The sequence below is a fragment of the Mauremys reevesii genome, linkage group 1 (genome assembly GCF_016161935.1).
Source record: "Mauremys reevesii isolate NIE-2019 linkage group 1, ASM1616193v1, whole genome shotgun sequence".
Taxonomy (NCBI): domain Eukaryota; kingdom Metazoa; phylum Chordata; order Testudines; family Geoemydidae; genus Mauremys; species Mauremys reevesii.
In genome coordinates, this window is record NC_052623.1 from 92324432 (window position 1) to 92342401 (window position 17970).

Genomic DNA, 17970 nt, shown 5'->3' on the forward strand with positions numbered 1-17970 from the left:
TTCTATTCCTGCCATGCCACGGGCTCCATGGGGGGCTTTAGGAAAGTCACCTAACATCTTTGTGGCTCAGTTTCCCAATTTGTAAAATGAGAGTGCTAATATTTACTTCAGAGGAGGATTTTTTCTATACTTCCCCTCCCCCATGTCGTGTTTCAGTCCCTGACAAAACTAGCAGCCTGAGTTACCCGCTACACTCCAGCACAAACATTGTACTTTGATGAGAATAAGACCCCAGTGTTTTCCAATCTGCTGTTTAGCATGCTTGTAAAAGTTTCAAGGACCTACCCTCTCATTGGCATGATTTGAAGGGTTTTTTTAATGCTCTCTCCTCATCTCAGTCCTGTGGGATGCATTGAGGCTGTTGATGATATAGAGTGAGTATACCAGAAAAATGACAGCAAGTCTGTGAGTTGGAGGGGTTTGTTCACTCAAATATGCCAGAGGCATGAAGTGTAGCTCCAATTTAATTGTTACTGTGATGCACAGAATATAATAATTGTATTGTAATTTTCTCAATTAGCAATGATTATATTATTGCACAATAATAAAATCAAAGGCTTCAACAGACAATGACAAATATAGCATCACACATATAAGTAAAACAGCTACACATATGCACAAATATAATATGGCTAAGGATTGTTCAACTTGCAATCTGTATTTCTCTAGATGCCCTTAAGCCACTAGAGCCAAATGGAAGCTTCCCTGAGGATAGCATCTGGGCCGTGTTCCTAAATGGCATTTTGTCACATATGTCATGCTCTCCTGTGACTTGAGTCTCCCTCTGGCTCAACAGCAGTTATCACTCCTATTGCTTTTGACGTAATAATCATTTAGCCAAGCACTGTATTGTTTCTTCACTGCAACCCATTTGTAGTCATTACTTTACTGAGATTCTATGCAAATTGTCTCTTTAATCATAATAAAAATATCTTCTTATGTGAAAATATTTATTTTCAGATGTCTTTGCTAGCAATGACAGGACTGAACACTTTCAGGAAATACTGAGGATAGAATATGTTTCCTACATTTCTTTATTTATAGGGACATAATTTGCATCACATCAATGTTTGTCATCAGTTGAAATAATACTTCCCCTAGCATTGAGGTGGGTCAGAGCTGAGATTGCCAAACTTAGGTCAGACTGTAAGAAAAAAGGGCAGACACCCCCCCCCAGTGATATATTCTATAATTAGATTTAATCAAACCATCAACAACTGTGCACTCTTGTATTGCTAACACTAGCTTAATATGCAGTCACAAAAAGTCTGCCTCAAGCACTCCAGCCGTCTTACCACCCAGACAAACTGGACTTCTCTGTTAAATGATAATTAACACCAGAAATCACATATACTAGCTTCTTCCAGTTCCAAAGAACCAGACACTCACCCCAGGTCAGAATATACTTCAGATCTTACCCAAAAATCATGCTGAAGCCAATCTTCAGTAAACTAGCTAAAGATTTATTAATAAAAAAGAGAAGGGGAGAATTATTAAAAGGTTATGGTGAATCATATACATTACAGCTGATTTCAGAGTCTGTAGATCAGGGTAATAGCAGTGATATTAAATCTGTTAGCTTTCAATAAGTCTCTCTAGTTCACCCAAAACACTGGGGTCCCCAGTCCACTGTTCAAAGCTTCCCTGGTTAGAAATCACAGTCCACAGATGTGGGTCAGGAATGAGGAAACAAGATAATGTCACCGTCTCCAATTTAAGCCTTTAGTCCAAGAGCCTGGAAAAGTATTGACTTAAATATCAAGCTGTCATAAATGAACAGATCAGGGTTAAGGTCTCTTTTACCTGGAAAGGGTTAACAAACTCAGTAATCTGAGAAACACCTGACCAGAGGACCAATCAAGGGACAGGATAATTTCAAATCTCTGTGGAGGGAAGCCTTTGTCTGTGTTCCTTGTTTGCTCTGTTCTCTCTTTGGATCTAAGAGAGGCCAGACATGTCTCCAAGTTCTCCTGGAGTAGTTCCTATTAGCCAATAGTGAGTATTAATTAGAAAGGCGGATTAGTCTTATAATTTGATTTCTACATTTGCAATTGTGTGTTTGCTGGAGAAATTCTTTATTCCTGTTTGCTGTTACTTTGATTATGCTGAGGAGGAGGGAGGGGGAAGTCTCTCCAGTTTTTATAAGTTAGACCCTGTATTTTTGCATCCTGGTATTACAGAGATAGTGTACTTTTTCTTTCTTTAATAAAATCTTTTCTTTTTAGAACTTGATTGATTTCTTCCCTTGTTTGGATTTTCAGGGGAAGGGGAGGGGGAAAAAGTGAATCCCTCTTTGTTTAATTCAAGGAGTTTGAATCAAGGTATTTTTCCCAAGAACTAGGGGAAAGGGAGTGGGGGGATAGGGAATCCCTCTTTGTTTGATTCAAGGAGTTTGAATCAAGGTATCTCTCTCCAGGACTAGGGAAGGGGAGGGGGAGATGAGTCCCTCTTTGTGTTGAGTCAAGGATTTGACTCGGTGTGTAATCTCTCCGGAGCAGGCTGGAGAGAGGTAAGGGGGGGGGGAGGGGAACTGGCTGTTTCTCTCTGTCTGGTGAGATTCAAGGGGTTTGAATCTGGGTTCCCCAGGGGAAGCTTGGGGGACAGGCAGTGTGTTATCTACTTTAAACGTAACTGGTGGCAGCGAAAACCAAATCTAAACTAGGATTTTAGTTTGGAGGACTCCATGCAGGTCCCCATCTTGGAACCCAACAGCTCCAAGTGGGGGAGAAACCTATGACACAAGCCATGCATTACATGTTCTCTGTGCCTTGCTAAGTCATGGGGCATCCATTATTTACATGCTCTCTGAGGCGTCCTCAGGAGGGGACCACTAGAAGAGATGATTTTCCTTAATGGCCCATCAATACATGGCTGATTAGTCTTGATGTAAATCTGTCTTGTGTGTGTTACCCAAGAACCCCACATGTTTAGTAAGAAGCATATAGTAAAATTTCATACCTTCATACCCACATTCATATGTTCATACACACATTTCATTGAGATACAACAGTTCCGTAGATTACAACTTTTCTAATACCTTACAAGGTATACTTTGTACATGATTTATTGCAATTGTGTAACAGTGTGACAATATTAGTGTAGGTGGTCACCTTCCTCTTTATACAGCGTCACACTGTACACTCATCTCATTCTCAAAAATCTGCAAACCCACATCATAGCAGGATATCAGGATTATCAGGATTATTAATATCTAATACTGTAATGTGGTGCTGCTATCTGTCATATTTACCAACTTGTGCATGTTTGGCCTCTTCTGCATCCTAATATATTTGAAGTCTGTGAGAATATAAGTTTCCTAAGGGAAACTTTTGTTGTGAGCTCTTGGAGATAGCTGGGAAACACTCTAAAATTATTATAGTTCTGAATTTAACATGAATGGAATTTAAAAACAGGGCAGTGACATATTTGCATAGCATACATAAGAGCAAAGAGAGAGACATTTTGTGCATCAAACAAGGGTAAGACATTATTACAAAGGGATAGAGTCTGATCTCACCATCTTTAATTTTAATGAAATCCCCTAACTCTGAAACCTGCCTGAAATTATATTTAATGCACAATGAAACTGGTCAACAATTTGGCTCTTTTAATGGCTATCATAAAGATGGACAGATGTTGACATTAATTTGTCCTCAGTGCACTATTAGAATCATTCAGTTGCTAACATGCATTCAGACTGTATCAGAGAATGCTCACTGTATGTGAGTAGGAGAGGAAAATGAGACAAAAATCTGTCAACAGTAGTGGGGTGAAATAAATTATGCTACTTTATGTGTTAGAAAGATATAATCTGATTAAAACCATACTTGAGTTTACCAGCTCTGACTGGTCACAAATGGAGGGGGAGGGGGAAGGTTTGGATCTCAGGTGAGTAATTAAATGGCTCTTCTTCATTACAAAAATGTGCCATAACTGCTGAAAAAAAATCCATGTAAGTAGCACATCCAATTGCCCTGAAAGGCAAAGAGAGAGACATTTTGAAACGAACATAGTAAAATAAGTCCCCCTAGGTTAACATGAGAATTAAAATAAATGAAAAGGTCCTTGTAAAAATTGCAGAAACTCTACAGATGAGTGGAAAAAAGAGATAGTGACAATGACTTCATTTAGCTGCAATTGCGATTTAAGTACTGGGTATATTCTGCAATTCTTTAGGGGAAATGACTTGGACAGTTCAGTAGCTGACTATTTCAACCACAGTACACAATCATTTTATCTTGTCTAGGTCCACTGCTACTTAGCAAGATATAAAGTTGAAATATGAAGGGGAACACACATTCTGTATGATTTTTGTCCACTGTTACTGTGTCAATGAACATCCTAATTCTGGTATAATTAGTTTCAGTCACCAAATTTAATTTTGTGTGTGTGTGTGTGTGTGTGTGTGTGTGTGTGTGTGTATGTACCAGATTACTCTTGAAATATGTTTAGACCTGAAAATACAGGACTGTAATTATGAGCCTACCTAACTTTAGTTCATCTACCAGAAGATTCAAGTTACAAAGCCCTAGTAAAATCCTATTTGGATAACAGGTAAAAAATAATCATAACTTAATACTGTAACTGAATTTTAAAACTGTCTGGATAATTTTATGACCAGTAATGATGCATGTAGTTATACTGCATATGTTAAAGCAGAAGTAAGCAAATGGACTGTTTCAAGTTGTTAATTGACCACCACAGGGATCAACAGAGTATGCCTGGCCTTTCCACTATATGCACAAAACAGCTTAATTGTCAAAGTGTCTTATGGGAAGTTCATGTATGTAAGGGTGATGTGCTTGATGGAGCGTTAGTCTTAACTGGTTCAGTAGGGCAAATTCTATGTTTGTAACAATTCTGGTTAACATAATTATAAGGGTCTGACTTAACCTTAAAAAAAGCAAGGAATTTAAGTATGCCAATCTTTTTCTACAGTGTTCCATTACACGCTGACACTTACAAACACTGGGTGAATTTATAGCAGGGCAGCATATGTGCTACAATAGCAGGGTACAGTGTAGTAAATTAGGTCCCAACTTCACAAATGCTGAACTTGCTTAGCTTTAAGCACATGAGTAATTTCATTGACTAAGGTCTAAGTGTTTGCAGCATTGGGGCCTTAAGCCCTGATTCATTACTGTGATTATTATTTGTAATACCGAAGCACCTAGGAGCCCCAGTCATGGACCAGGACCCCAAAGTATAAACACAGAATAAAAAGACAGTCTCTGTATCTATCTGTTGTCTGGTCTAATACTTATGTTGTAAGCTCTTTGGGGTAAACAGATGGGAGAGCACAAGGAAACAATGAGAAAATACTCAGCATGACAGGCAGTGGTCTGAGCCCACAGCAGTCTAACCATTGTAGAAGGCTTTCCATGGACTTCAGTGGGCTTGAGAGGAGTCTTTTTGTCAGAAAACACTGATTTATCAAAACTAAAACTTTTCATGAAAACCTACAAGTTTTGAAGGTCTCTCAAGCACCACATGAAATCCCTGGTGACAGAGACCCACAGCCCTCTGCAAGTAGGGCACTTCTTCTTAGCATATGTGCAACGTGCTGCAAGTGGCATGTGACCAGGATTCATCACCGAATTTGGTCTGCTGGTTGGATCATTAGCTTCCCCGGTCAGGCTGGGTACTGATGGAGAGTGCAACATGAATGCTGATCCATGGTCCCCAGTAGGGCACTCACCTGGGATGTAGAAGCAGAGAGTTTGAAACTGGCAGAGGAGGGACTTCTTACAGCCCAGGTAAGGGCCTCGTCACTGGGCTATCCTAAGTTGTGTTGCTTATGCGTCTGTGGTTTTACTGTGAACATTTTAAAAAGGTATCAGTTTTGTTGTGGAACAAAAACAAATTTTAAAACCTTAACATATTTTTTGTGACGATAATATTTGTTTTCCAGTCAGACCTAGCTATGAAATATAGAAAAATATCAATTTTTTTTGTAAATTGTAAAAAGCTAAACTCATTTGAATACAACTGTGAAAAAGCAGCAAGATTTTTTTTTATATTTAGTGAGTATAAAGTTTCAGTCTGAAGCCTGATGTGATTTGAAATAGGAAAATTATAAATGCCTAGAAATATAAAAGGTAACTATTGTAAAATAACTGACAGTCCTTTGTCCAGAGCAGCATTACTTGGGATTGCTAAATAATCTAGCTTCATACGATCTTTTATTTTTTAGAATGACACTATTGATGAAAAACTGTCTTAGCGCTGAAAATAATGCACCCAGGTCACTGTTAATTTACTCCATCTATCTCTTCTACTCCAGCAACAAGCACCTAAACTGAAAGTATATTTGTCTTCTTTTGTTTCAACTTGTTTTATCCTACACTGGGGATTTTTTCTCAAGAATTAATACTTCCTCTTTTATAGCACTTTATTTATAATGTGGTCAATACACACCAGGGATCGGCAACCTTTGGCACGCAGCCTGTCAGAGAAATCTGCTGGCAGGCCGGAACGGTTTGTTTGCCTGCCATGTCTGCAGGTTCGGCCCATTGCAGCTCCCACTGGCTGTGGTTTGCTGTTCCAGGCCAATGGGGGCTGCGGAAAGCGATGTGGGCCGAGGAATGTGCTGGCTGCCTCTTCCCGCAGCCCCCACTGGCCTGGAACGGCGAACCACAGCCAGTGGGAGCTGTGATCGGTTGAACTTGTGGACGCGGCAGGCAAACAAGTCATAGAGTGATTCCCTTGATTGTGTACATGTATTTAAGCTAGCTTGATGAAAGCTAGAGTGAGTATAAATAGTACTGTAGCTGTGGTAACATGGGTAGTGGCAGTGGAGGCAAGGTTGAGTCATGCCAAGTACAAACCTGCCTGAAAAGGGTATGTATGTACTCAGCATGGTTTACCCGTGCATCTGCTGCCACTGACCATGCTACTGTTTCTACACCACTATTGCACTAGGTCCTATCAAGCTAATGCAACTATGTGTACATCAGCAGGCAGAAGGAGCGGTGCTGCAGGCTATCCTCCCCCAGCCGGTGGTTCATGTGCCGCCCATGCTTGCAGCAGGGAAAGGCTCTAGCAGGAGGGAGTCCTTTCCCCACTCAGCCTTTCCCTGCTGCCTCCCCATCACAGTGAAAGTATCCAGCACAGTTCAGCCACGCCAGCCAGTCCAACCATCAGCCTGAGCACTGGGCCACCAGCTGACCCAAGCACCGGGCTGCCCGAACCTCCCCGGCCACTGGCCTGACTCCTGGGCTAGCCCAAACCACCCTGGACCACTGATCTGACACTCATGCTGGCCTGATCTGCCCTGGGCCACCGGCTGGCCCTAGCTGCCCCTAGCTGCCCCATGCCCTGGCCATCAGGCTGATCCCGGGCCTGTGGCAGCCCAGGCCCCGAGCTCCAGGCAGCTGGCTGGAGCTGAGCCCTCACTGGAGCCTGGACAGGGCCACGGCCTGGGTTAGTAGATGCTTAGCCTCCCCTGGCCTACAATAATCACCACTCATGCTTCTCTCCATTGTGAAAACTAACCATTTATTCCTGTCTTCCTATCTTTTGTTATCCAGTTACTGATCCATAAGAGGACCATCCCTCTTATCCAATGACCTGCTTATTTTGCTTAAGAACCTTTGGTTTGGAACCTAGGCAAAGACTTTCTGAAATTCCAAGTACACTATATTGACTGGATCACCCTTGTACATATGCTCGTTAATACCCTCAAAGAATTGTAATAAATCAGTGAGGCAAGATTTCTCTTTACAAAAGCCAAGCTGAGTCTTCCCCCAACATATCATGTTCATCTACGTGTCTGATAATTCTGTTCTTTACTATAGTTTCAGCCAGTTTGCCTTGTACAGAAGATCAGCGTACCATCCTGTTATTGCCAGGATCACAATGCTTAATTTATAATAAAAGAGGTATCAGGGCTCAGGTGTGGAAATTGCCCTCACATTCTCTTCAGTGAAAGGTCGATGCAAGGAATTCATTTAGCTTCTTTGCAACAGCATTGTCTTCTTTACTGATCTTTTAGCACCTCATGCTGGTTCTGTTTTGTATTGCTAAGATAAACCCCTAAATATTGAACCTGCCAACTATACCTGGCAGAAAGGTTTCATCAGGGGTTGGCAACCTCTGGCACATGGCTGGCAAGGGTAAGCACCCTGGCAGGCCGGGCCAGTTTGTTTACCTGCAGCATCCTCAGGTTTGGCCGATTGCAACTCCCACTGGCCGCTGTTCGCTGTTCCAGGCCAATGTGGGCTGTGGGAAGTGGCGTGGGCCAAGAGATGTGCTGGCTGCGGCTTCCCGCCGCCCCCATTGGCCTTGATTTTTTCCTTGTTTTAAGATCCAAGGGGTTTGGATCAGTGTTCACCAGGAAATTGATGGAGAAGCCTCTCACGGTTACCCAGGGAAAGGTTACAGTACTTGGGAGGGAGAGATTTGCGGGGTGGGGAGATAGAGTTTCCCAAATGATTCATAAACAGCTGTTTTGAACGATTTGGGTGGTGGCAGCAACCAGATCTAAGCTGATAATTAAGCTTAGGGGTTCTCATGCAGGTCCCCACATCTGTACCCTAAATTTCAGAGTGGGGGTGAAACCTATGACAATTATCTTTACTAAAAATATTTTAAACCTTCTATCAATATTACCATATATACTCATTCATTAGCATGTTCGATTATAAGCCAACTCCTCAAGATGGTTAGGTAAAAATAGCAAAAACTGTACGACCCTTTCATAAGCCGACCCTATATTTCAGGGGTTGGCAAACTTTGATTTCTGGCCCATCAGGGTAAGCCGCTGGCAGGTCGGGATGTTTTGTTTACCTGGAGCATTCACAGGCACAGAGCCCCTCAGTTCCCAGTGGCCGCGGTTTGCTGCTCCCAGCCAATGGGAGCTGCGGGAAGTGGCGCGCCTTCCCACTGCGGGAAGGGAGCTGAGGGGCTCCATGCCTACAGATGCTCCAGGTAAACAAAATGACAATGTATTAGATATTCAATTCAATGATTCCATAGAGTTTAAAATCATCAAATTTTGGCGTAGACCTGTTTATAAGCTGACCCCCGCTCTTTGATGCATCACATTTTTACCAAAAATATTCTACTTATGAAAGAATATATATGGTATATATGCTCCATATGGTACAGAGGCTGTATTTCTAATGTCTCCTGTACAACTCACATAAGCTTGCTCTGTTACAAAGGACAGCCATTTGCTGCAAAACAAACTGGGGCAGATTATCTGCATTGCTCTGCTCCTTTGAGCCACTCAGATGCTATGAAGGGAGAGAAGACTAGCCACAAATACCTAGCTCAGGCAGTCCCTGGCAATTATAGAGCTGGCTGCTATGCTGCTTTCCGTACAGGGAGGGCAGAGAAGGATGGGAAGGAGGGGTGGCCATGGCATAATGTCAAAACAAGGCTAACACTTAACAGAGAATTAGGATGTTAGTCCTGCTACACCCAGTGGAAACTCTTCTGTGCCTCTCCCTCTCTGTTGCACCCAGCAGAGCTGGTCCACTGTACCATACAGAATCAGGACCACTGTACTGAGAGGACTAGGGCCATGGGAGTAGTTTTGGTGGGGCTGGGGAGCATTGCTCTTCCAAACTGCAAACCTTGAACAGGCATAGAATCCCCATCCTCACTTAGGGTACATCTTCACTACCCGCCATATCGGCGGGTAGCAATCGATTTCTCGGGGATCGATATATCGGGTCTCATCTAGACGCCATATATTGATCCCCGAACGTGCTCATGTCGACTCCGTAACTCCAGCAACCCGAACGGCGGTAGCAGAGTCAACATGGGGAGCTGCAGACATCGATCCCGCGCCGTGAGGACGGTAGGTAATTCGATATAAGATACTTCGACTTCAGCTACGTTATTCACGTAGCTGAAGTTGCGTATCTTATATCGATTTTCCCCCGTAGTGTAGACCTGCCCTTAGTGTGGCCCATTTGGCTTAACTAGAGCTGTTCCCCAAATATAGAAGCTAAACTACGCTTATGGGTGGGGCTAGTAGCTACCCTTTAACAGTTTATTTAGGCTATCTAACCTTTTTCATGATGAAAGATTATTGATACCTTCTCTTTGAGAAGCACTCACATCTCCACTGTTTAGAGCAGCCTTTGGTATTTGGCAGGGGCAATACCCTCAGATTACATAATTTCGTTTCTTTGGCTATGGCTACACACAGTTTTTGTACCAATTTAGCTATTTTGGTTCAGGGTGATATTTTTTAACTGAAGTAGTTAAATTGATACAACCTACCTAATGTGGATGCTCATATAATAGTATCAAGGTGTCTTGAACCAATATAGTTTACTCCCTGAAATTTACATGAATAAGGCATCCTGCTGTAAGCACTTTGATACCAATGTATCAGCATCTATACTAGGGATTGTGTTGATTTTACTACTTTAACTATACTGGTAGTTCTTTTTTTTTGTGTGTAGATGAGGCCTTTGTCCCATGAAATTCTGTTCCGCTTTTGCTGAGATATAAATATATATATTTTTAAATCATCTTTTCCATTGTTTCACTTGAGTTGTTCGGGAAATTTTTGGCCACATGCAAAAACAAAAAAAAACAAAAACCCCAACCAACCAAACAAAAAAAAACCTAAACAAACAACAAACACATGTCTAAGACACCAAACCAGCAGCAGAAACTGTACTGGGACTATCTGGCACTGCCAAAACGCTTTAGTTGGTGATAAAGCTGGGATTGGTTTCTTCACTCTAGAATCAGTACATTGCCCCAGTGGCTAATGCCCCTGTCTTGGTGCATCACATAGATCAGGAATCCCTCACCTCCTGTAAGATAGTGAGCACAGAGCATGGTGGATTCTCCCCACCCATCCACTCCAGACTAACTATCAAGCCTCAGTTGTCTACTCTGAGCCTCTGCTCGAGGGCCCCAAGTCCTGGCAAATAAAAGAGAGCAGGACAAGGTTTCCGCTAACCATCTCCTGAACCCAGCACATCCCCCCAGTGGCCCATCTCCTTTTTTGGGAGCACCATATGGAGCAGGAATCATCCCCCCCCCAATTTCGGAGAGAGAGAGAAACATAAACTGAGTCCCATCCGGACTCCACCAATACTCCACCCCTTCTCTGGAATAATAGACTTCCTCTGCTGGCACTTAGTCCTTTAGCTCAAGTGGTAGCAGTCTGTACTAGACAGGACAGGACAGTTGTGCTGGGCAGGAGAGTTCAGTGTTCAAACAGAGGATGATGTATGATGAGGGCTTGTTAAAGATGCAGATAGTGGAATTTATTGTTACCTTTTTCCTTTAAAAAGGACCTGGGAAATTACATTTAAAAGGTATGTTAAAATAATGATATTTCAGTTTTAAAGTCAAATCACTGAAAGTTAGAAAAAGCAGATGTACTGCTGCTTGTGAAAGCTTAATTCTGTCCCCATGTGCATGCGCCTTATGCGCCTTAATTCTTCCCCCATGTGCATGTGTCTTTAAATAACATGAGCACATACTATTTTGTCTCACTGTGCAACAGGATGGACACACAAATGGGGGCAATTAAGATTGCTCCTTTGGCATTTCCTATCTTTTGAGTAATTTACTTTGTGTCAGCAACAGAGTCATGGGCCATTTTGCCTACTGTTTCAAGCAACAGTCCAGCCTACCAATTAACACTAAGTCCAGATGAGACAGTCCAGAAGCAATGCCAAGGATTGTAGCTGGATGTCAGAAACCAAAGCCTAAGCTGAAGCGCCAGCAAGGGTCATAGCCACAAGGTGGAGCCCAGAGTCTGAGCCAGGAGTCAGAGGTCAGGAAGGAGCTGAGGCCTGGAGCAGGTACAGGCTGTGTGAGGAGCAGGACCAAGGCTAGAGACAGTTGAGGTAAGGAAAAGCACAGCTGCAGGCTAGGAATGCAGGCTGAAATTCTGCTGCTACTGAGCTTAAGTATCAGCCTGCAGACTCCTGCAGCCAGTCAGAGGGTGTTGTCAATCAGTCAGTTTCTGTTAGGTTTCAAGGAGACTGGCTCTGCTGCAGGCTTACCTCTGACACTTTGCAAACTTAATAACAGTCTTAACATTTGTTGTTGTTTGTTTGTTTGTTTGTTTAATATATAGGGGTCCTGACTTGCAATCCCATATTCTCACAAATATCCCTCACTCATATAAACTGCTCCACAGACTTCAATGGAATATGTTGTGTGACTAATCTCTGTCAGGATCAGAGTCTATGCTGAACTGAACACTTTGAAAGGGCAAAATGGAATTAGACATTCAATTGTCATTGAAAGTCACTGGAAATTGAATAACTTCTTCTCTTAATTCTCTTTGAAGAGCCAACCCAGAGCACTTAAACAGCTCATTTCTGCAGCCTTCTCTCAGGAAAGTAATTCCACTGAAGTCAATGTATTTAATCCAGTGAGGATTTATGAGTGACATAAGTCAAAGTTATAGAAATTAGCCCTAAGTGAGCAATTAAATTACTCTTGGTGTTTAAAAATCTACAAAGAACTGCAGAAACATTAATGAATTCATCCTCACAACACCCCAGTGACAAAAGTACAGTAGGATGGTTTGATTAAAAAAGCCTGGAACACCTCAGTTCCCAAAGAAGCTGATGGCAATGGGAGATTCTCAGAACCAGGATTAGGTCAAAATCTTTTCTCATGCATGTTGGATAGCTTGTTTTTTATTTGTCATCTTGTGAGAGAATATAGTCCTTTGGTAGTATCTATGTAAAATATTCTCAGGTCAGCTTTCAGCAAAGGGAAAATAAAAAATAGGCGTAACTCTCAACAGTAACAGACCTTGTGCATCTACTGTAATTTCTCAACACGAGATTTGCAATGTAGTTCATTTTCAAATAAAAAGTTAACAATAAAATAGTACACTTGTTATACTTCTGTTAAAATAGTTTACAATACACCATGTTCCATTAAGAATGATTCCTCCCTGAAAAGCGGTACTAAAAAAAGGTACTAAATTTGTACTACATTTTTTGTTCAGGAATTATTAATAAAACCTCTTTCTCCCCAGATAAATTTGGAACAAAGAAATCTGATAGTCTGGGATAAGCATTGGCCTTTATATGAAGAAAAAAATCTCTGTAATATATAAAAAAGGTACATCCACAATAATATTTCTTCAAAATTTGCCCAATAAGACATGATGATGCAGTCTAGTAAGAGACTCTGTAAGCCCTTTCAAAACATTAAAGATGTAACCATTCCTGGTTATGAGGTAATTTAAGTTATGCACTGCCCATATATCTCTAGGAATACTCTGTATGAATTACTATTAGGGTAAATCTGGGGAATTGTAAAGAAGCAGTGCAATTGAATTAATGACAGCATGAGGGCAACACAAGATCATGGATACAGAGTCATCTCATCACATGGACTGCTATCTGAAAGCAGCTTGTGAGCTTATGTTCATATATTCATATAAAAACAGCTTTTAGTGTTCATCTCTCTATTACATAATGGCTGCCATAGAGACCATTAGGACACCTATTTTGGAAAAAAAACCTATTGCTGATACATTGTTCGTGCAGTAATTTATTTGCACTCTAATTTATTAACACATAAACAGAAGCTTGCTCACAGCTTTATTCACTGCAACTACTCCAATTATTTGTAGCATATTTAGGATCATTTTGTATGTATGTGAATTACTTCAAAATACAAGTTTCTTTTCGAAAGGACTTTCATTCCTTAAGTAATGTACATTTATCATTACTCAAAAAGCTCTTAGTTAAAGCATTGCTCTCGTTAAATATCAATAACCAACCCACTGACAACTTGAACATAATGTATAGCTCTGTCATAAAAAAGGAATAAGAATACAATTGGTTTGCTTTCCTTTGAAAACAGTTGGTGTCAATTTCTTTCAAAAAAAAATCCTAACACTTCCTGCATATTTTGAGATTATAAAGGGGGAAAGACTCATGATAAGGAAGTAGCAAGGTTAGAAGGTTTAAACTGTGTGGTCCTCTGCCTTGAACTCACACATCTAGTACCATGGACCCCAGGTACAGCCGTTGCCTTCCTACCTTCTGTCTGCCTCCTTCACCCCATATTTCCCTGACTCTTCATAATATATGTCTTTTTTTTGACACATTCCCCCCAGCCTGTTCTCAGTTATCTCTTCAGTCCCACTCCTAACTCCCATTATCTTGTTGCCTGAACTGGCCCCGACATGGTGACACAGGGGCACCCTCTTCCTTGAGAACAGCCTAGCTTCAACCCTACTGGTAACAATGTTAGATGGTGCCCTCATTTTTACCTCAAAAGTTACAAGGTTGTGGCAGCCACCTTGTGATGGTCAAGCTATTGCTTCAGTGCCACTGACAGTAATGGGAGATGGCTGTCATTTTAGAAAAGGGCAAAAATTCACAAGGCACTCTCCTTCCCACTATGGGTTGAGTAGCTACTTCTTTATTGCTCCTAGCCTCAAAGGGACCAGGGAGAATAGAAGGGGATTGGGAAATCAATATGCAGTTCTACATTTATAACACAGACTCAGCTTTCTCATAAGACTTAGTAGAATTTTCTGATGACATATATTTTACAGATCCTCATAAAATCAAAAGAAAGACTTTTTCTACCTGACACTATCAGCATAGTTAAGAAACCTAACACATTCATGATTCTAGCAGCATGATTCTAGCACCAAACACAGCAAGGAAGATTGTATTTTAAACATTTATCCCCACTGAGACTGCAAAATTAGACAGTGCACCATTTAGCTGGAACACTTTGCTCTGTTATTGTAGAGCACTGGCAGATATAGTAGATTGCACAATGATCCAGGAAAAGAACTGTTTCTTCAATGGGGGCTCATGCATGCAGAACCATTCAATATTTTCTGAAATTGTCTAGCCCTGTCTGTAGCTTTCATATAATTGAACTAAGATAGAGATTTTTATTTTGTATCTTACAGATATATTAATATATTTTGGGCTTATATTTAATTTAAAACTAGAAAAAAAAGAAGCTATCACTACTTCAGGACCTCCAAAATATACTTTCCTTGAACAATGATAAGTCCTGAAAAAGGGTTAATAGATACTATAGATATATGATAAACAGTCATCGGGAGTGAAACAGGGAATTTTCCTTTCTTTAAGGAAAGCACATTTTTTACACTTTGGTTCTCTCCAGCACATCGATTATTCATTTTCAAATCTCATTTGAAAACATATATTTTCTCTGTTGTCTATAACTCTTAATTACTCTCTCCTTCTGCTGTTATGGTTTTTATTTTTAACTTTGGACTGTGAGTCAAAGCTAAGGCCCTGCTATTACCTTGGTACAGATGAATCCAGAGCCATAAACAGCCAGTGAAGTGATTGTGGAATGTATAAATGGGTGCGTGAAGATTGGGTAGGAGAGAAGAAAGTAGAATGACTGAGCGAAAGTGGAGTGAATGAAGGGAGATAGAAAGATATTAGATATCATAAGATCTTTGGGGCATTTTAAGCACTAGATCATCTAATCCTTCTCAGAACAGGCTTACACAACATGATACTTGAAATACTGCAGTCATCAACCTCATTTACACGAACACTTTGACCATTGCTACGCTTCCTCTGCTCTAGAGGAGAAGAGGGACTTGAATAGCCATTTATCTATATTCCATTAGCATCTAGAAGACTTCACCAAGACTGAAGCCCTATCATGCTTCTCTGCAGAAACACTTAGTAAAAGACAGTCCTTGCTCTAAAGAGCTGAAAATCTAAATAGAGAAGATACATAAAGCGTGAATTAAAGGTACAGATTCTTGCCCAAGGTCAGGAACAGAACTCAGATTGCCTGACTCGCTTTCAATTAAACCAAACTGCTTCTCTTATTTTTAGTATGAGACGTTACTAAACCATTAAAAAATAAAATTACAAAATCCCTGTCAGAAGGGAATATAATAAATATGAGGTAGCTGTATTTGAAAAAGGATGTAATGATATCTTGTTTTACATAAAAAAAAATCATGTTGAGTTGGATATGAACACTATCATGTGAACTGAAAATGATAGGGAGATCATAAACAAAGGTAGTAAAAATGAGAAAGTAATTAAATTGATAGAGTGTGTTTAGGGGATACTAAATATGAGGTCTAGTCCAGGTGAGGTCTAGTCCAATTTAAGATTTTCATTAGTCCTTGGGAGGCTGAAGTAATCAACACATTAACAAATGTACAGATAAGGATAGAAAAGAAAGTACAAAAGGGACAAGAGAAATTAGAAAGTTGACAGGGAATAAAAAAATTATATTCAGCTTTGGAAAGTGAAAGCTAGCGTGCCCTGTGTAGCAAAGTGTACTATGAAATACAGATATGCAATGTGAGTGACACTTCTGGAAAGCATTAATATCCCAAAGGTTGTAGGGATGAAACTGTACAACAAATTAGACATGGCAGTGACAGACATGACAGAGACCACTGCCTATCATGTTGATCAATATTGTTTCATTATTTGCTTGTTCTCCCCCATCTGTCTATATCAATCTGTTGCTTCTTATGCTTAGTTTGAAAGCCCCTTGTAGCAGGGACTGTCTTTTTGTTCTGTGTTTGTACAATGTACAATGCCTAGCTGCTAGCACAATGGGGTCCATGACTAAGCATTACAGTAATGCAAATAATAAATAAAAACGGTGGGATGTGATATAGAACATAGGAGCATACCAGATCTGTGATCTATATAATCTAGTATCCTATCTCTGGCAGTGGCTTATTCAAGATGCTTCAAGCTAAGGTGCAAGGAAACCTGTAATGGACAGATATGTAAACAGCATGCTGATAGGGGAAGTTTATTCTAACCCCAGGGAGTTAGCCATTATTTTCTTATCTGAAGCATGATGGTTTATATTAACGATACATTTTTATGGTATGTAATAGCAGTCAAAAAAGTCCAATGAAATTTTGGGTGTAATTTATAAAGTCTCCATATTTGATTTTGATCTGATTTACATTGTTTTTAAACCTCTGCTACTCTACTGAGCCTAACTGACTCACTCCTGAATGTACTTGGGTGTGAGTGAGATCAGAATCATGTCTTCATGATATGACACAGAGATGGAAGAGTGCCTCTCTTTTTGCTTCATTGTGACTGAAACTGGAATATTTTGTTCATTTCCTGGGCTCCTCATCACCAGAAAGCTAGTGATAAAGGAAAGGAAGTTTGGAGAAGAACAATAGAAATTATTAGGGATCTTAAAGACCTGATCTACAATGAAAAATTAAAAAGGTCTAAATCTGAATGGCTTTGCTAAGGGACAATTAAGGTAGGACATAATTTTGCTTAATTTATTTATAGTAATTTCTATAGCACTCATCACTGTAGTATCTGAGCGCCAAAGAGGGAGAATTATTTAACATAATAAAAGGGATAATTGGAGTAATGGGATGAAATCAAGAAATAGAAAATGCATATCAGGGACAACTTTATGTCATTTAGCTCTATTAGGCTGTGAAAAAATTACCTAAAGGAAGTACAGGAGACCCTAGTGCTTTGTAATTTTTTTAAATATATCTATAGGATGGATTAAAACATTAATAAATGTACAACACTGAATAATCTTGCATTTTCTGGGTGATGGATTAGAGTCATAAAAGGATTTTTCAATCTGCAGATTCTGTGGGTCAGGCTCCGCTACTCTTACTTGAATAGGACATTTTATGCAGCAGCACAGTACTCAGTTGGAATGTAAATGATAGAATTAAGCCATAAGAAAGAGTGGAACTTGTTACTTAGTAAAAGGAACAGTACAGACACTGCAATACAGAGCAGAGAACTCTTTTCCCCCAAGGATAATCACACACACACAGACAAATCTCAAAATACCTTTCATGTGGTAAAAGGAATAATGAAGAGTGGTATCTGGTGGATCCAGACCTTTGCTAAAATTGAACGTTGGTAGTCTTTTGTGAGAATTTTGGCTGTTAAGTATCCTAGGAGTAGTTGCTAAAGGAGCTTTTTCATGCTATGGAATGCTTGATCTGGAATTTTCATAAGTGTACTCCTTAAGGACTATTAT